The 21,669-nt window shown below is 39.9% G+C and overlaps 1 protein-coding gene across 3 annotated transcripts in view; it reads right to left on the bottom strand.

Annotated features, from left to right (window-relative positions):
* Positions 1–21,669, bottom strand: part of cntfr (ciliary neurotrophic factor receptor) — a 246,684-nt gene that overhangs the window by 168,259 nt on the left and 56,756 nt on the right. The gene's annotated exons all lie outside the window — the stretch shown is intronic.

Below are 21,669 nucleotides of genomic sequence, written 5' to 3'. Positions count from 1 at the left end.
GAAGAACGCTGCTGTGCCAAACTAATTAGCTACTAACTCAACTACAGCTCACACAGATGAACTGCAGCATTTACAATGGAGACATGGGCCAGGTCTCAGGGGTATGTACTGTATGTGTTTGTGTGTGTTTGTGTGTGTGTGTCTGTATCTGTGCAAATCCATATTATCATGTTTTTATGGCTGTGACTGTGTGTGGTTGTATTTGTGTACGTGTGTGCTTACATTTCGATAAGAACAAGACTACGGCGTTTAATTAGTCTCAAAACCCATGCATATAAAAACCAGGGGTGTGCATGTGATATGAGTGCACAGAACAGTATCCACGAGCAGAAAAGCTCCTTGCAAGGTCCCGCAAGCAATGTGACAAGTGTGAGCTTGACCCTCCCTACACACCCTTAATTGTTCAACTCTTGCTTGCTCCTCAAGTTGACTTTTGAGACTTTGGAGGCGGGGATGGAATAAACAGTCCACTCCTTTGATTGGTCATTTAGAATACTGACCGTGACCTTTGATTGGCTTACACAGTTGAAGACAGGCAGTTGCCTGAGAGAACAAAGGGAAACATAAATAATGATGTTTAGTAGCCGATTCTCCATTTTCTTTTTACCATGTACACTTGTGAAAAAGTGTTAGACATCATAGCAAAAGCCTTAATGCTGTTTAAACCCACTTTCAGATTTTTGAAACCTTTATTTTGCTTATGAAAACAGAAAAAAGGGTTTTTCTTACTGATATTTCTCCATCCAGAATACATAAGACCAGGTCCAGATCAAAAACCAACTTGTCAAATCTGGACTACATTACCAAGGAGACTCCAGAGACTCATTAAAACACAGTTTCAGATTTTTGAAACCTTTGTTCTATTTGTGGAAACTGAAAAAGGGTTATTTCACTGCTTTTTTCCAATCCAGAGCACATTAGACAGATTAGAAAAAAAAAATTACTCTATAAAGATTATGTGTGACTGTATTTCAAAAGGTAAGAATAATTGTTCTACCTTTGTTTTTAAGTGAGAAAGAGGAGCTCTGTGTGGCCATTACCAACAAAATAGAGAGGAATGGAATTGTGGAACTGTGCTGTGAATTTCTAGCCACAAGATTAGTGAAATTGCCACTTTTTGTGTTTTAACAAATAGAATAAAGGTTTCACAATTCTAAAGCTGTGTTTTAATAACACTCTGTAGTCTCCTTGGTAATCTAGTCCAGATTTGACAAGTTGGGTTTTGATTTAGACCTGACCTAATGTGTTCTGGATAGAGAAATATCAGTGAAATTGCCCTTTTTTGTGTTTTTATAAGCAAAATAAAGGTTTCACAGATCTGGAAGTGGGTTTAAACAGCATTAAGGCTTTTGCTGTGATGTCTTAACACTTTTTCATAAGTGTACATGGTAAAAAAAAAGCTAAATATCATGATTTATGTTTCCCTTTGTTCTCTCAGGCAACTGCCTGTCTTCAACTGTGTCAGTGATCAAACCAAACAGCCAATCAAGAGAAAAAGAACAAATCGTCACTTTCAGAAAGCTGGAACCATCTCGCAACTATGAAAATTGTTGTCAATTTGTTGTTGTCAATTCTCTGTTGATCGACTAACTAACAGCGATAAATACATTTTTAGCTACTTCAAATATGTCTGGTCTTTTGCGTTATACGATGGGGGTATCCTAGTGTTATATGCCATTTCGTTGGCTTCAGCTCAACAATTTTACAACTGCAGGGTCAATCATTTTCTATGCGTTCATTTTTGACTGCACTTAAAAATGTAGAGAAATATAAATAAAACACAAGGTATAATGACAGCAGAGCTACATTCAGACTGTAGCTGTGTGTCCAACAGCAGAACAACATTTAGTTTCCTTACTTTTCAGACATTTATTATAGTTCCCCAACATTTAACTATCCAATCTATTTTCAATTATTTTTCTGACAGACCACATCTGCGTTTGATCTCTGCCACTTCCAGATCCCTGGAAATCTCAAGCCACAATCTGTCAATATGATCTTCTTGAAAGTGTCATTTTTATGAAGAAAAATCATTTCCTTCTTTCTTTCAGATGACTTAATGGATGTTCCACTTCTTTGACTGAAATATAACATTTACTATGAAATAAATATTATCTTTGGAGACATTTATCTCCCATAAGTCAAGAGCATGGGAATTTATTTGCTCCCTGCATGTCTATATATTTATTTGAAGTCTTTCCGGATCTTGCATCACTGTCTAACACATACCAAAATTCTCTTACAACTTCACTGTAATGGCCAAAGTGTGGGAATCTCTGTGGTCAACTCAACATGAAAAGGGTTTGCCTTCGAAGAATTTATCTGACTGGCTTTGCGTCGCATTTGGAGAATGCAACAGAGAAATAACCCCATTTTAATTTAACTCAGTAGGGAGCGACAGTCACCCACTGACAAGTCACAACATTTCAAACTTCAAAGGAAAGAAATGTCACTCTTTACTACCGCCTCTTGTCTGAGTTGCACTGACAAAAATGTTGGTGTATTTTTTCTACATTTTTCAGGTACGTTGTGAATGAAATGCCAGTTTAATACTGGGACTGCATGATGTGTTTCTCTTTTAGTGACACTTCAAACTACTTTTTTGTAAAGCCTTGCTCTTCTTATTACTTTTATATATAATCTTGTTCTGATAAACACGGTTTGCTTGTGGTTTGTTTAGACTGACATACGTTGACCTAGCATGCAGAAGATATTGTGTTTTGTTCATGAACACCAGAAGAAGTCTTGGTTGTTGATTTTAGTGACTTCACATAATCTTTCTTTGTATGTTTTTCTCCTTAAGTCTCTCTGTTTCTGTTTCTGGCTGTATTTATAGATTGAAGCTTCAGAAAACCTTTGATGTTGTTGGTTTGATATTGTCCTTATTACCACCATAGGTGTGGAGTAAAACATCAAGACATAGCATTATTAAAGCAGGTTTTAACTACACACTATAGTTCTTAATACATGCGCATACATACACACAAGGCTATACTGTGAAAATGTCTAGTAACTGACAGTAAGTCAAAAAGAGATATTCACCAAACTTTAGATTTTGTAAATGCTGTTTATGTTATGATTACTTACCCTAACCCTAACAACTGCAAAAGAGAAACCTCTCAAATAATTTCAATTATAAATAAAAAAGACAATAGCTGTTGACTATATTGTTCTGCATATACTGTACGTCATGACCAGTCAGACCTGACATTGTGATCCATCCTCGGAGGCATCAAGTTGAATGACCTTGACAACAAGTCATGTGATCCAGAGTAGAACTCATCCTGACAATCACCCATGCATGTCTTGCATGGATGATGCTGCACTGAGCTAACAGCCCAACAGTATCAGTGCCAGAGCAGATGTTGTCTTCTGTGGTCTGCCATCAAAGAAAATCATCCTTGTTTGTCACTGTTTACTTCCCTTTGAATTATCTCTTTATGTAACTGATAGGTGGCACAATCTTTAACTTTAATTAATATTATACATTTCATGAACATGAATAGGGAGAAAAAACATGTTTACCAGGTTCTCTGGTAGTTTACTGTTCAAAACTTTGAAGATATGGGAGCTCTACAGTTCATTTGGAGACTGGTATCATTAAGTTTCATTTGCTTTTAAATGAATGTAAGTGTAAATCAGAAAAAAAACAACAAAGAACAAATATTATACTGAATTCAAAGCCAATTTTCAGAAGATCAGAAAATACGATGACAATGAAACACTTTGCTTGGTGATGTTTTTAATTACCATAAATCAGTGAAAATGTGATTTTAATTTTGAACTTGTTTTGTTTTTCATTGTTTGGAATGAGCTTAGAGTTTTGTGGCACATTTTTCATCTTCTGAGCATGTTCTGCCAGGATAATGTAACACTACTACTGTTCAGCTGATGCTTTGAATGCACCACCAGATGTTGTCTTTGTCATAATGTGTTTTTAATCACCATTCCTGAAGTCAGATGCCAGCAGGCAGTTTCCAATCCGATTTGCATCACTTGTTTCCCCTCATCTCTCCTTAACAGCTGAGAGGGCTGAGGGCATCAATCACTCTTAACTAGCCACACTGTCAAACATTTCATATACAAACTTCTGGGATTCGACAGACACTTCCGTGCAACAGGACCAAGTGGCACTTCACGTTCCCAGGATCTGATCCCCATGTTTTATACATGGCAAAATCACTTCTTTGTCAAAATATAAAGGGAGATAAGACAATGGACACAAGGTCCATACTCATTATATGGACACCGCCAATATACAGGTCTTCATGGGTCCAAAATGTTGGACCTGATCCAAAACTGACCTGTGGAAAACCTACCTGAACCTGATGTTCATAAACTCATTTTCAAAAAAAGAAAGACCCAACCTGAGAGGGGCCCAAGCTTAGCCAGACCCAACCCGAATAGACCCAAGCACAATAGACCCGATCCAAAATGCGGGCAACCCAAAGAAAGAGTGAATACAATCACCGGCAATAGCATGATGCACTATCATTTAATTCGATTAATTAACAAGCAGCTGTGGTGGGAAAGAGCAGAAATATAAGAATAATAAGAATAATTCCCTAAGAACAAATGTAAAGTCATATTCTAAAATAATCTGTTTATAAACTTCAAAGCTACAAATTTATATAAATAACTGAAAGTCCTCTTCCGCCTCCTTAACTTATTTAATATCTGTGCATCAAATTTCAAAAAACCAGAATTTATTTAACAGCATAAATCTTGTAAACTAGGCCTTTTGATTTTTCTCAGACCATGTCCACACTAAACTGACTAAATTCATAACGCCTCTTTTTCTCTCCATTCCATCCAGACTACAACAGTGTTTTCCTCACCCGAAAACTGAGCTATTCCAAAACAGCCTACAGAGTGTGTAAATCTGAAAATGCTGGCTTGGTGTTGTAGTGTGTACAGGGAGAATAGAGCTTTGTACAAACGCTGTCATATCGGTGACAAAGAAGATGGTGGTAGGAGAGCGGCATTTCATTGGAAGATGACGAAGAAGAAATACTACGACAACAACAGTAATAGTGGATGGAAGTGTTGTTCTTTTTATTGTCTACCTTAATAACTTGCTTAGAGTCAAACTTAGCTTTGCAGAAACGAGCTGAAACTTCTGCTGTTGACACATGTCATTTATGCATGAAAACAGCTTTTTAGAATTTAGCCAGCTTCATGCACACATAGTCTAAAATCAGTTTGGCTTCAGTCGGAACTTTTTCTCATCTTTGTCGACTATTTGCATAAAACAGGAGCAAGCAGCTGATGTGCCAGTTCTTTTTACCTGCTTGTTGTTCTTTTCCTTCAACTTGTCCCACATGTTGACAAAGAACACCATTTTTCTCTTCACTTGACAGTTCACATTCTCCTCTTGCCTTAAACCACACCATTTTTCTAGCGCAGATCCACTCAGGTATTGGACATATTGACATACAGACTGAACACCCACTGCAGTAAAAGGAGACCCTACCTGACCCGAGTAGACCGAGTAGAATTTGGAGCCGGGTCTCAGTACTGTGGACCCGTGAAGACCTTAATGCAAGTGAGATGAATAGTACACACTTAAACATACAATCAGTTCACACACATTTTTTCATTAAGTGTTATGCAGTACAGCTAGGTGTGCATTTAAGTATGTTTGCACACTCTTGTGTTGCATTTTGTTGTCTAACAGTCTCTTACAATAGAAAAAAAGTATTTTTTTTTCCTTTTTTTCCCCTTTTCATCTTTCAAATATGTCTATACTACTTCAAAGACATGCTATGGTGCTTCAGTCACAAAGAGCTTGATTCATCAGACCCCTAAAGGAGTGCTCAGAAACAATTGCAGGATAGAAGAAAAGAAAGATCCCTTCACTAAAGTGTATGATCTTTTGGATAGCTGTCTTCTTAAAGGCACACATAGTAAACCACTTTTTTTATTTCATAGTCTAGTGAAAAGGGTAGATGTTGAAATTTGATAAACATACAGGAGAAATCCATAAGAAATAAGACCACTGTGACAGTCCTACATATATCAGCAACCTTCCAGGAAATCAAAATGCCTCACACATACGACCTTAATGAACAAACCTATGATGTAGGTACCTTGACTCGTGAATAGGCAAAGAATGAAGTACTGTATGCATCCACTCTCTCCTCCTGCTCTAAGGTCACATCCTCTGCTCAACACCCGTTCAATATTCTAGCTTAAAACCATTCAATGCAGTCTCTCATTTTCTTTCCTCACATCAATAACACTGACTGAAAAGATTACAGCCAAACTAAACCTGCTTGTTTTATGCGTTTCACTCACAAGGATCCTGATTTTGTTACATTAAAAACAAGATAATCTCTCCAACTATGTCTTCCAAAGACTTTAGAACTATATTCTGAGGTTGTTTTTTTTTAGCATAAACTTCTCTGAATCCATCAAGATGATTTCCTTAACCTTGATCAGACAGTAGATTAAACATGGCAACTATTATTCATGTAGACCTATTAATTTCGAAGACATTCATGTCTCTTCTGCGAATTGAATAAAATAGCTTGGAACTGTTCAATCGGTTGCAAATGAAATCTCACCTTGAACATGACAAATGAAGTTTTTTGGCTATCCGTTCTAGAGTGAAGTGGAATTTTAATTTAAGCATCATCTCTCATTTTACAAGTAATTTCTCACTGAACATAAAGTATTACACAAACTGAAAGTTGCTATAGTGAACTGTTAGCAGGTTTCCCCTTCTGTTACTTGTGAAGTGACACTAATTAGGGTTCAAGGAAGCTTATGTTTCTGCACGAAAATTTCCAATAATGTTAAACGTCGACATGTGATCGCTGGCAGTGAGACTGCTAAGAAAATCCTACATGTGTCACTTCAGAGCAGTACTGTCATCTATGTGTAGGTGATAGGTCTTTTTTTAGTGAAGGAGAGTCCTTAGGAAACACTTAAAGCCCTAAGCGGTGCTCTTTAAAACACGTCATCTTCCGAGAAGGCTCATTTCACTGTGACAAAATCCCTCCCTCCCTCTCTCCGTCTCTCTCTCTCTTCGTGTCCTCTCATCTCAGCGTCGGCTTGAAAGGTTGAAACGTGATATCTGTAGCACCTTGTGTATGCATCCCCACCATCCAGCCTCATTTACCCCTTTTTCTTTTCCTCTCCCATCTTCATCCCATCCCTTCTTCCTGTCTGTCTCACTTCATTTTCATACATTTATATCAGAGCGCTGCACCTTCTTTCCTATCATAACTCTATTACCAGAATAATAAGCAGCCAATGAGATAACAAGAGCTACAAGGAACTATAGATACAGTCACTCCCTTTCACTTTTCTCTCTCCCTCACCACTAGCTGCTCTCCCTCCTGTTTCTCTTTCTTCTTCCTTCCTTTCTTCTTTTTCTCTTCTCCTTCTGGTCCTGTGCTCCCCTCTGCTGCCCTCCCCTCCTCTCCTCACTGGCCTCTTCAAAGGTAAGAGGCCGTCGGCACAACTTCAGTGGGAGAACCACACCGCATGATCAGACATGTCAGCACCTCCATCACACACACACACACAAACATACACGTCAGCAGTTGAAATACACACATACGTACATACAGACACACAAGCACACGTGCACGTGTCAGCACCTTCAACACGCGAACACACACACACACACACACACGGGTCCACATGTCACTAGGGAGGTCCACATGGCTCATATAAAAGCCTGTCCAGCAGGAAGGGAACAGGGCACAGAGGAAAGAGGGAGGAAGAGGAGGGAGGGAGGGAGGGAGGGTGAAGAAAGTGTCAGAGCAAAGAAAGAAGAAGGGAGGGAGAAGGTGAAGGAGGGAGGTGAAGAGGGAATTGCAGAAACAACAAGGCGGGGAAGAGAGGAGAGGAGGCGAAGGAGTGCAGAGACATGGAGGGATGGAGGAGGAGAATTCGGAGGATCACCGGCCACTTGAGGGTTGCTTTGACCATCATTGAGGCTGTGTTTGTGTGCGTGTGTGTGTGTGTTTACTAAATCACTTCCTCGTGTTCAGCTCTGCGCCTGAGTTTACTGGCTCAGCTCCAGCACCTTGTTACATACATACATACCTGTCATTGTTTTCTGCCCTGGTTGACTTCCTTATTTCCTTCCCATCTTGCTTCCCTCTACATTTTCCACCATCCCTCTGTCATTTTTCATTATTTTCATCCTTCTTCTCCTTCCTACCCTCCTGGCTCACTTCTCTTCTACTTTATTCTCTTCTCTCCTTTAATCTCTTTGGCCCCTTACAACTTTCTTTCGTTTTCCTTCCTTGCTTCCTCTTTCTTCCTTTCCTCCCTCCCTGACACTTTCCATCCTGACTTCCACCTCTAGATAGATAGATAGATAGATAGATAGATAGATAGATAGATAGACTTTATTGATCCTCAAAGTTAAAACACATGTCAACAGACACGACAAGAGAAAAAATATAAAAACACAGACATAATTTAAAATTTTTGTTCTGTCCTTCCCACATCTTTTGGTTTTTCTGCTTTCAAGTAAATTACTTGTCCAGAAGTAACATGAATGGTGGGAAACAGAGAGCAAGAGAAAGCTGTTTGAGAGAGAAGGACAGGAGGCTGAAGTGAAGTGAAGAGCAAAGAGAAAGGATGGATGCTTTTTGGCAGATAGAGATAATAAAGAGAGATGTGGTATCACACAGAAGTGAGATTGGGAGAAAGCTGCGTGACTAGATACAAGCAGGCAGAGAGAGGAGTAACAGAAATGGCCTAGAGAGAGAAAGCGATAATATGGAGAAAGAGGGGGTGGTAGATCACAGGGAGACAAAAAACTATATGTAGGAGAGTGGAGCGCAGATAACACAAAGCAGAGAAAGCGAGGGGTTGATATAGGAAAAAAAAAAAAAAAAAAAAAAAGACCGACAGTGTGGGATAGCAGCAAGAGAGAAAGGAGATCGAGGCAGAGAAGGAGAGGAGTCTATACTCGGATCAATGGATGGCCTGTCCTCTGCTGTGTCTGCATTTCCTCTGACTCACACAATAAGGCCCTCTCACTACACCAAGGAGAGTGTGTTTCTGTGTATGAGAGAGTGTGTATGTTTGCGTGCATGTTTGTGTGTGTGTGTGCGTGAGGGAGAGAATGTCATTCAGAGAGAAAATGACCCCTTTGCACTCTGGTCTTTTCTCAATATTAGGGGTCAACGGTCGGTCTTCCAATGGAAATTACAATCACTAGCCTCTTGCAGGGACCCGTGGAAGTGAATCCAAACCTTACAGGGTGGGCTTCATCTCTGTCAGTGTGAATGTTCATAGGTTTTTCATCTGCCGAAGGTGAATGAGAAAGTTTTTGTCTGTTTGTTAGCAAAGCGATAGAGACAGTGCTTCCACGCCTTCCTCCTCCTGTTTTGTGGGATAGTCTGCAGCTCTCACAGGACACTGAAAGGGAATGAGTGGATATATAAAATAGATGGATGGATAGATTATGGGAGGGCTGTGACTATATACTTTTCTGATTAATACATTTTTCATTTCACTTTAGGATGTCAAAAATCCCAAGAACAATACTTTTAACTGACTCATTGGATCAGCACTAATGAATAGTTAACCACACAGATGGATGATGGATGCACAGATATAGATTAAGGCTTCTACCTCTCTGAAACTGAGTGTAAGGACTATTGTGAGAGTAATTTGAATGACCAGAGGTGAGACTGCATGCCCTGCACCTTGCAACAAACACTGGAAAAAGAGGACGGAGAATGGTAAATACATTAGTACGAAATGCAGCATCAGCGGGTGGAATTCAGGTGAGCTTCAATAATGACACATCAGCTCCTCTCATCCTCCTTTCATTTCATCCCAATTAACTGTTGATTGCCCTCCACATCAATAGAAATGTTTAAAACTTTCTGATATGTGTGGGTGAGGACAATTTTGGGGATAAACAACTTAACAACCCTGCAGTCTGGTTTTATCAAAACACGCAGATAATTAAAGGGTTCAAGAGGCAGTCAAAAGCTCAAAATAACAGTATATTATGCTTGGAGTATCTCTGTGTATGTAAATTATAGTGTCCTGCTACCAATCAATTTTGTCTCATTATAATGGTGGAAAATGTCGTAACACAAAGCTTAATTTGAAATGTCCTGCTCTGCCACTGTTTAACCTCAGTCAGGCCTTTAGCAATTGTACATGGTTTCAGTTTATTTTTGGAGACAAGTGATTTGCCCAGAGACAGACAGCAGACTGCTCGCAGGTTGCAAGGGCACCATAACACAAGGCCACGGCCGTGCTTTAGACCTGTACAAGGGTATCAGCTCACAAGGGTGTGTGTGTGTGTGTGAGAAAAGAGAAAGAGAGAGAGAGAGAGAGAGAGAGATAGGGTGAGACAGTGTGTGATGAGGCGTGTGCATGTGTGTCCTCCAGCAGCCATGATGCATTAGTGTAACCTGATCCCTCTCCTCCCCTGTGAGCCCTAACCTTGAGACAGACAGAGATGCAGGTTGCAAAGCCATATTCTGTTATAAATGAGGCTGCTGGTGTTCATCACTGGATGTGTCTAATATTAGTCAATCTAGCCTGTGAAACTATTGTTAGGTATTATTGAGGCAAGTTGTGTAGTCTAGTGTCAGGGGTTGTTTTGCGTGAATGCACAGAATTTCGATAATTGTCTTTTTGTGGTGGATTTCTGATTTAAAGGTGCAGTGTATAGGATTTAGTGGCATCTAGTGGCGAGGTTGCAAATTGCAAAAGACTGAATAGCCCTCCCCTCAACCCCTCCCCTACAGTGGCAGCAAAACAAAACAAAAAACGCAAAAGGCCCTCTCTAGAGCCAGTGTTCGGTTTGTCCATTCTGGGCTACTGTAGAAACATGGCGGTCCAACATGGCAATCCAACATGGCACGCTCTGTGGAAGAGGACCCACTCCCTATGTAAAGGGCTCATTCTAAAGTAACGAAAACACAACAATTCTTATTTTCAGGTGATTATACACTAATGAAAACATGCTTATGAATATTATACTCCATATCTGCCAATTGATCCTCCTAAATCTTACACACTGGTCCTTTAAGAATCAAGCAGATTAACTGGTTTATTACTTCATTCCATCCATGAGGTAATATTGTGAAAGATTACGGAAATGTGAGCACAAAGCTTAACTTGTTTTAGCTTTTTTGATACTAGTGCTGATATGATACCTAAGTTTTGGTACTGACGGTAAAGACGATACTTTGTTTTTTATACAAAACTTTTGTACAAAACACAAGCAACTGTACTTTGCCCAAAAAAATGCCCCAAATTGGCAGAATTTCAATTTCAATTGAAAAGAATTTATATTTCAAATGTTACTAGACCTTCAACATCAGCTTTGGGTCAATGACAGTTTCCCATGATTTGGTCAGTACCAACAAGAATTCAGGTTCAATACCCAGCCCAGCCTGCTGAACTTAATATATAATCTTTAATACATTCTTTCACTAAAGCAAATGTCTGTCATGTAAACATGAACGTATAATCAACTATATCCTACTGTAAATCCAAAAACAGCTGAATTTTCAGAATTTGGGGTCTTTACACATAAAAGCATCAATGCCAGCATCATTTACAGTATGTGTTAAAACACATACAGTACAATATAATATCTACACTGCATTCTTAATATATCATATTAAGAATAATATTGTATTTTTACTGTTCATCTTTCACTGCAGGCTCCTGCACTGTTGTGAACCACTGATAAGCATCCGAAAATTGTTAAGTGAAAGAAAATCCTCCTTTCCCCATCATGCTACAAACCAGCTGAAGCGTTAGTGGGGCAGAGACGTTTCATTACATCCTTTTGCTTCATTGTGAAAAACTGTGTTATGCCTCAGAGTCATTTCTTTCATTAAGGAACCTGCGTCATTATTGGCCCAAGTATAACGAAACTCACAATTGAAATTCTTCATTTCTAATACATTTAATAATAATGGGGTATTATTCCCCATCTTATTCCCCTACATTAAATAATACTATTCCCAGAGCCCATTAAGAAACTTAATCATCGGGGGCTGAAATACACTGCGGAGAGATAATTACAGTTGATGATATTCACAGATAATTCACAGCTGATCAGATAATTCTGTCTTTTTCTTCTTCTTCTTTCTTTTAGTTTTACTTTCTGCGGTTTCTTTCGCAGCTTTCCACTAACGGGCTCGCACCTCACCGCTATCCGTCTTAGTTAACGAAGTACTGGGACGCCAGCAACTGGAAAAAAACGTGTCAGAGAAGAAAGAGAAGAAGATAAAAAGAGGTGAAACGAGAATAAAAAAAGACAAAAGATATAAAAATAGACATGTGGGAGGCTGAACAATAAATCATTTACAGGCATACGCAGGGTAGGGTCATCAGGGTTTAAATATTCATTATGGGTGTCAAGTCGAAGCTTTTAGATCTTGAGGGATACAGTTTCGCTTCTCTCCTCATTTGATGTTTATGTTCACTGAATTATGCATCAAAACAAATGTTATAAATACACTTACTGTTTTTTGTTGTTGTTTTGCTTTGTTTCTATAAGGAGGAGTTCTTGTGTGGTACTAGCACTGCAAGAGTTCCAGGTTTAAATCCCGCTGGAGTCACCCAGTTGTAAAGTGCATAGACTCAGGGCACTGTGAGTCAGAGTGGGAAAAAACATGCACTGAACAGCATTTATATTCTTGCTGCGACAAGAAGTACAAAGAAGTGCAAGTCGACGTTTATGTCTAAGCCGGCACAATGCACAACGATTGACTACATGACACCCAAACAGGACACCTGATATTTGATGGACAAAGAGTCCATTTTGGGGATAAAATGTGTGATCTGATAGCTACTCTTTGATTTAACTCTCAAGTATAAAGAGTCTATAAGCTGCTCTGAAACACTTCAACATGATTCAGAGATTACACTAGCTGTGGTGCAAGGTGTCACTAACCAATCCTGCACTATTGTTACGGTTTAAAGAATAAGTAAAAAACCCAAAACATTGTCTTAGTGACATGAATAATGGAAACAATGTTTTCCAGCAACATGTTCATCGGTGAAAATGTTATATTGTTAACGGGGAAGGTTATCTTATGATTACAACCTTTTGAAGCAGAACTTTTTAATATAGTATGTGAGAAATATTCACTTGTGTGCTACAGTATAACTAATGTAACACACAGGGGCTTAGACGCAATAAAATAAACATCTGTCCAATGCCATGCCAGCTCTCTTGAACAATAATGTCATAATTTAACATGTTCATCATATTTTGTCTGGGTGTTGGTGTAATTGATTGGTGGTAACTGTTTTTGTTGTATTTGAATACGTTATATTGTAAAACATACTTGATCCTTTTGTATCTTTTAAAGGGGCAAAAATGCACATTTCCTAACATTGCATTATACATTTTGTTTTTAATAACTGAATTACCAAACTGCATTATTTTGCACACGTTTTTACGTGCCCCAACCCCACCTTTTGTTTGCTTTTCTATTAATTTGTCTCTTTGCTATTGTTCTTTTGACACATGTATCAAGCTCACTTTTTGGCACACGATCTGCTTGTTCAGCTTACTGTTGTATAAAATGAGGATTAGCAGCATTTGCACATGTTACAGTTGGTATGACTACAATTTCCAGCCCTCCCCCCTTCCACCTCTCTTTTTGTCTCTTCCTCCCTTCCTTCTTCTCTCCCCCTTCTTCCTCTTGACTCGTTCCGCTCATTGTCCTCTTGACTTGTTTCTCTCATTGTCTCACCTTCTATTACTTTCTCCCTCTCCACTCGCTGCTGGGTGTCCTGTTCCCTCTCTCTCTCTCTCTGGGAGTAGCAGACCTCCTGACGGCTTAGTATTGATCACCCCCTCTCCCTCTCTTGCTATCTCTCTCTCTCTCTTGCTCTCGCTCTTTCTGTCTTACGCACACGTGCACACACACATGCATTAGGGTGACAAGATAAAAGGGTTTGTATGCCCCCAAGGCGAAGCCAGCTAAACATGAGACCAGAGGCTCTCAGCCTCTAGTATATGTATCAAGAGCAGAAACATTTAACAAACCCAAGGCTGCAAACACACTCCTGTATCTCTGTTGGGAATGTCCGAAATTTACCATTACATTTATTTACAACAAGCTTAGTCTTATAGCCCCGTGTGAAATAACATGAATCTTATAGAATAGCCATGGTCAAAACATTTACAGCTGTTGCCTCAAAAAGCTGAAGGCAACCAGCACGCTCTAGTCTCTGAGAAGGAAAATTTCCGGATAATAACGCTATTTATAATCTTTGCCTTGAGGGAATACTTGACTCTAACTGGAAGAAGTTCCTTGTTTTTCTGTAAAAGACTGTTCAAGCAAAGCTGTCTTGTAGATTGTGTTTAGGGGCCAATCTGTAATACACATGTAAACAAACTGAAACACAGAACTTGGGGGGGGTTAAGACTTGGGTGTCTATTTGATCAGCTGCCTTTATCCCCATTATATTCACTGGGAGTAGAGGTGTGAAGAGCTTAAGTTGCGAAATGACACTTCCCCCCACTTCCCCCATATCTGGATGTTATCTGAACTATCACAGCGTGGTGAGAAACATATTCAAACAGGGAAACGCAGTATCATCGATGTGAAGGACGAGCTCATGTGCGCCATCTACAGGCAAAGCTGCAGCAATTCGGACATTTGCGCCACCTAGAGGTAATGAATGCTACGACTAATTTTTTTTCTTTCCTTTTTTAAGGCTTCCACGTTTGCTTTACATTTTACATATCAAACTTGATCGAGTTTCACCACTGGAGTATAATATCTGCTGAATACTTGGAACAGTATCGACTTCATACAACTCAGAGCGCCATCGTTATTTTTACTTCATTCCTATATAGATATGCCTTGGGGATTTTTTTTTTCTGTTTCCTTTTTTTTCTTTTATCTGTTCTGTGTTTGATTCTACATTGTAAAGCACAGCTAACATTGTTTTAGAGAGGGAGGCAGAGCATGAGCAAAAAAGAAAAGAAATAAAGAATATTAGTAATATACATAGACTAAATTCCTCCATGGTAAATATGTGAATTCGAAACCTTGTGCGTCTGATGCTATATGCCCGGGTGTTTGTCGTAACTAAACCAAAATGACTCCATCTCAACTTGATGTGCTGCTGATGTGCTGACATTTTGAGTTTCATTGCTTTTGCCCATGATTTTTGAGAAATTGAAGTTGAATTTCAAGAGTTTCTTCTTTCTGCCAACTGGAGACAATTAGCTAGTTTGCATTAACTAATTAAACACTAAATAGATCAAATAAAAATTGACACATATAATTGCCTCCTTAAATCAGTTCCTACTGAGTCAGTACCTTCTCTTTTTCCAGATGGCATGCTCACAATTTAGTGTTTAGAGTACTTTTGTTCAGAGCACCTTTCAGTAGAGTAACTGCATTTCAGATGGGAATACAACTCCTAACTGTGGCATTATAAGTGCCATGCTCCATCCGCTGTGCCCCCAAAGCTAACAAGAGGTTGTCAGGAATCGATACCTGGCATGAAAAACGATGTGACTTTCAGCTGCTGTGGCCACATCAATCACGCTATTACCATTAGCTCATCTCTCGACACTAACTTGGACTTGTCTCTCCTGCCCCTCCCGTCCTATCTCCACTCCTGTGTCACAGGTTTTTTTTTTTTTTTTCCTCTCCTCCTCCACCCATCTCTCTCTCTCTCTCTCTCTCTCTGCCAGCTCAGCGGATGCCCCTTGTCACAGCTCTTATTTCAGCCTTCTGAAGTTTCCTAATTGATCGCAATTAGAGCCGCTACAGAGCAAAGGGGTGGGGGTGGAGGGGTGGGGGCAGACAAACGGAGATGGGGGAAGAAAGTGTGTATGCATGCATATATGTGTGTGTGTGTGTGTGTGTATGACAGAGAAACAGAGAGAGAGAGAGAGAGTGAGATCAATGAGCCTTTTTTGAGAGTGGTTATATTAGCAACTGGACTATATTGACCACAGACTGCAGGGGTAATAACACAAGGGGAGAGATGGGGTAGTGACAGAGAGAGAGACCATGAGAGACACACAGAGAGATGGCGAGTCACAGGAGGACGAAAAAAACAAAACAGACCACTGTTTGGGAGAGAATGAAGTGAAACCGAATGAAAGATATTTAAATAGAGACTGGGAGGATGTGTCTACCTTTTATGATTCACCCTATTTATTTGGAAGGATAGAGCATTAGAAATTTAACAAACATATTGAAGGGAAATATACATTAATATCTGTCTAAGTGAAAAAAAATATACACCTACAAACAACCATATATGAATAGAAGGGTAAAAATGACAGCTTGTGATCAGTCTGTTACATTTGTGTAAAGAAATACTTCCAGTACTCTCCCGAATACTCCTGCTTAATGCACAGATTTTAAGAAAGCAGAGAGTGCAAATAAGTGTATTTCACCAAATTTTAAACTTTTCCTTTAAAGCTTGTCTAATTCTATTCATAGGTCATTAACTAGTGGGTTCCATTGTCACCGACAAACAGCACTAAAGGTAGACATTTCAAAAGTCTTTAAGTCATGTCAGCATTAAAGTAATAACAAGCTACTTAAAAGAGCTGCCCCCACTAACAGCTAGTGATAGCCAGTGCGGCTGTATTGTGCGGGAACTAAACACCCGCGAGGAATCAGATCAGGATCAGAGGCAAAAAAAACTTTGTCGGGACATCCCAAGTTGGCACGGAGTGAAGTGTGATTCTTGAGAGCGAGAGGGAAAAACTCAGAATAAGAGATACGTTAACAAAGGTGGAAAGACTCGCAGAGAGAGAGAACAGATACAGGGATAAGGTGAGATAAAATCATGAGAGACAGACACTGATTTTTGTGAGAAATGTAGCACCCAAGAGTGAGAGACAGAGAGTGAAGGATTTGTAATAGAGAGATAGAGAGAGGCAGAATGACAAAGAGGAAGAATAACAATGGTGCCAAAGCCTCTTCCATCCTCCTTGCAAACGTCCCTGATCCCCTTTTTTCTCTCATTTAAATTCCTTGCCATTGTCATTGCAATCCAGGCCTAACCCCCCACCGCCTGGCAAATACACACACACACACACACACAAACACAAACACACACACACACAAACACTCATGGACATTAGAGCGCACATGCATTGACCTCCAGCAGCAACCAGGGCCATCCCAGGGAGTTGGGCTCACACATCTTTGCTAATCCCCATCAATGGGCACACACATGCACACACTCACAGTGTTTGCTGGAAAGATAGGCTCAAGTTTCCCCAGACTGCATTTGTCAATGTGACCCTAGCCATGCTAACATGGGTGTGGAATAGCAAGCAGCTTGTCACCAAGCATCCAGTGTCTTGTCAGCAACACAAGGCTGGGCATGCTAGTGCAGTGCTCACTCGTGCCTTGTCAACATGTTTAATTCTATTGCCTTGCCTTACCGTTCCCTGATCAACAGTGGTTAAGACTATAGTACATTTGTTTGTCAGGAATGGAATATCTTGCAAAGCAGACATACTGCCCTCAGTGGCGTTAGCCCGCAATGTTCTTCAGAGCTGTCTAACAGCAGCAACGGGACTAGAAAATAACATCTTGTCAGCATGGTCGAGGACACGGCTGGGTTCATACAGTTCTTTGGCTTATCACTCCCTTGTCAGCAATTCTGGGTCACAGAGATGGCAACTGGTGCTGATCTTAATATTGCCTTGTCAATGTGCACAGGATACATCTGGACTGTCAACAAAGCCTGGAATCATGCAAGAGTGTGAGAGAGAGAGAGAGAGTGAAATGATGCCTTGACTACATGGATAGGACAACACTGGTGTTGTATTATTCCTTGCCTTATCACTCCTGTATCAGCAATGCTAGGTCAGAGATGGTTGTCAGTGATACTGTTTGCCTTATCGGAGTCGTGACTATCATGATAAAAAAAACAAATGCCCATCCTGCTTGTGACACTTTCTTACAAAATATGAAGCAGCGAAAGGCTTTGTCGGTAATCGATATTGAAAGTCAAGGTTACAAAGTGATTCATGGTTACAAAATAATATAAAGTGCTTAGACACAAACCACAAAAAGGAGAAGAACATGCACCTCGCTCAGTAAATAAATCAAAAACCAGCACAAGAACAAATCTGATCAAGTCAGATTAGCCAGATAAAAAGCCTCTGAGAAACTATTTTTTTCTTAGATTGACAGATAACGAGGCAAAACTTTAATGTACTCAGAGCTGTATCTGCAGCTTGAACGTGCCATCTCAAATTCCTTTAATTAAAAAATAATAAGTTGAAGCTATCATTCTGAGATAAAAATCTAAGTAATTAATATATAATGTTCTGCTTACAAATACTTGCAGTATACTCCGTCGCCTCCTTTGCCTCTCATTTCCTCTCAAAAGTGGGTTGTGTTAAAAACAAACAAAAAAACAACTAAACGACATCTCTGTGTGTCCGCTGATAACTAATGAACTCTGTTAACAGCTGCTGTGGGCAAAACGAATGAATATTAGATATTCTAAAAAGGAACAAAAACACATCCTGAATTAGTGAACTTGGACGAGCTCGCGGCTAATTGTGAATCCATTAGGGCAGAACAGGCTGTTAGGTGACACGCACGCACACACACTTGTCCAAAGTAAGAGAGAGAAACAGTGGAAGCTACAATGAGTGACGCAAACATCCACGCGAGAGGAAGAGCAACTGTCAAAAGTGTAAAAGTCAATTTGAAAGTCAATTTGCAACCGACTGCATTTGCCAAACAAACCTGGCGCAAGTACAGGGTACATTGTGGACGAATCAATGTCAATCTTATGTGTGTGTGTATATGTGTGTGTGTGTGTGCTGTGAGAGAGAGAGCGAGAGTGGGGGAGACTGACTGTGTGTGTGCGTGTAAAGGTGATTCAGGAAAACAAGGCGACACCGGAGGATCAAAACACACTCTCACATTACTGACAACCCCAGACACACTCACAGGCTGGAGATGCAAGTGCTTGTACAAGTGCAGATGACACAGTGGAATAAATTGCGGAGCGGTCATGTCAGTTAGTTGCTCAGACTTCTACCATCCAATAAGAGTAGGGAGGGTCGGTTTTGTTTTGTTTGTGTTGAAACCACTAAGCATTGTGGCTAAACTCAAAATCTATTCAGTTGAAAAATGAGCATGAATCATATTCTTTTATGCAGTTTTTTGACAGCTAGTTGTCTAACCCACCATCCTGCAGAGCCTCACGCAGAAACCAACTCTTTAAAGGTGTGTACTAAAACTACAGTTGCACTAGTCATTTTACCCAAACTCCACTGAAAGAGCTAATGCAATCAAGAGTGTATGTAGTAATGAGTATACATCATCTACAATATTATCTCTGTAACAAAAGAAATCCAGTACATTTTTTTGCCATTGTACTATCAACATATCAATAAAATCTCAATATAACTTGACTGTGCAGTATAGTGCAATTCAAATTGAAGTGAATTAGTCAGATATTCATCTTTTCCTCATGATTTTTTTAATCAAAACAAGTGAAACACAATGCAGTTTCCTGTGTTTCAGGACATATCTGTGAGCCCATAAAGCATATTATTTATAGAGGTGTGGGAGTGTAGGAGAACTTGACATTTCATTTTTAAAAATGGTTATGACCTCCATTGTGTTGTTCACTAGACCCTCACCTATGATTTGAAAAAAAAAAAAAAAAGATTAACTTTGCATGCCCTTGTCACTCACTGAATTAACTTAGAATAATAATACCACAACTGCAATTGTGACCTTTAAAAGATTCAATTTATACATGTTTCAATGGCAACTCGGTGGAGAAAGATGAAACGTCTACCTGATCCCCCCCCCGATCCCTACCTGAGCTAGTAAATATATCTCACTTGCATTACATTCATCCGTTTGACAAGTAAACTTTATAAACCAAAAATATCTACAATATCAAATGTATTGTAGATACAATAACAATGTTCAAGCTTATAGGGTGGTACTTTTACACAAGGAAACTATGCAAGAAAACTCCAAACTTAAAGGTCAATGTAAGTCACTTTACCTTTCTTGATGCCTTTAAAAATCAATACAACCCTCACATTTATTTTGCAGCACAGTTATATATGTCACCACCTCCATAACAGATGGGAATATAATGGTTTATGTATCATGACTGGAGCGATCTGACTTTAAAGTTAAGTAACTACAATCTTTAGAAAGGATTTATCTCCCATCCCATTAACTTTCTTACCTGTAACAGACAAGCAGACCTTCTACTCTCCCGAGTCCCCGATTCATTTAGCGTGTCTTGTGTGTCTGAATCTCAGCACTTTGTTTATTGTTATCATGCAACATGACATATGCCTTGCTTCGAGCTAAATGTCCCAGTCGGGGGAATAAATTCTTGAACTTGAACTCAATTACAGTTACGGTGAAAACAGAATCACGGAGTAATTACATTGCGTTACACCTGGTTGTCAGCAGTAGCCTAAAACGCCTTCAGGCTTGTGTCCTCGGTTCAAATCCCTGGCTGCAAATGAGTAATGCTCTCCCCTCCCTCATCAACTATAGACGAGCTGCCCTTAAGCAAGGCCCTTAACCCCCAATTTATCTGCTGCAGCTGAGTGAGGAACTATTTGCATTTGCTAATTCTATATGCAAATATCATCTGTCATTCATGTATAAAAATAAATCTGTCAAAATAGGATGCGGACTTTTCTTTTTTAAATTTAAATGATTGGAATTTAACTTCAGCTCCAGCCTCCTGTGAGTGAATAAAAGTGTGTACACATACTATTAGTGTTCAAAGCATAGCGGCAGTTATGGACTTCCCTGTATGTAACCTTATATTCCTGAGCTGTCAGTATGAGTGCATGCTACTGGCCTGCATGGAATCTGGATATCTGTCTACGTGTGTGTCCGCTCAGTCTGCGTATTTCCTGTGTGTGCGTGTGTGTGTGTGTGTGCATGTTTGTGTGACGGTGTGTAACGTCTGCATGCCCACATTTCTGAAGTTTCCGTATCTGACCGTCGACATGTGTGTGTTGCTGGCATTTCTGAACAGAGGAACTCTATCCGCCTTCATGGAGTCCTTTCAACGCCCGCCGCCGCCGCCGCCACACACACACACATCACACATCCTACTGCTGACACACACATGTCACCACGGCAACCAGATACAGCCGAAGACATGCTACTGACAGAGAAGCAGAGGCCACCACGCTGGCAGGCCAAAGGTTCTCAACAGGGGGAGGGGGAGGTGGAGGTGGGGGGGGGGGGGTTTAGGAAAGTTGCTGGGTTCGCTTGTTGAATCATAATATAAGAATTTTTCAACATGATTCCTGAAACCACACAAAACAACTGAAAGCGGTTTATGGGGAATCTTACAAATGATTCAAGAGGCCAAAGCTTCATGCTCATTTACAGTTTGCCTCGCTCTCACATATGCTAAAGAGGTTCACAATGTTTCGGTTCACACACGTGGCTCCCATCGTTGATTTGATCTCATACAGATATACAAATGTACAAGATGATGCAGATGCACTGCTCATATGGCTGAGCAGGAAAACAAACGAGAGCAACATTTGTCTATTTATTGGGAAAATGAAATGAGCTTCACGGACCCCTGGCTTGTAAAACTTACACAGCACAAACAACAAAAGCACCGAATAAAGTCTAAATTAAAATAGATGAAAAAAAAGAAAAGAAAAGTAGAACAACTGTTGAGCTGCGGTGTGTT

The sequence above is a fragment of the Thunnus maccoyii genome, chromosome 19, assembly GCF_910596095.1.
Source record: "Thunnus maccoyii chromosome 19, fThuMac1.1, whole genome shotgun sequence".
In the NCBI taxonomy this organism is placed as follows: domain Eukaryota; kingdom Metazoa; phylum Chordata; class Actinopteri; order Scombriformes; family Scombridae; genus Thunnus; species Thunnus maccoyii.
This window is presented reverse-complemented; position numbering and strand designations above follow the sequence as displayed.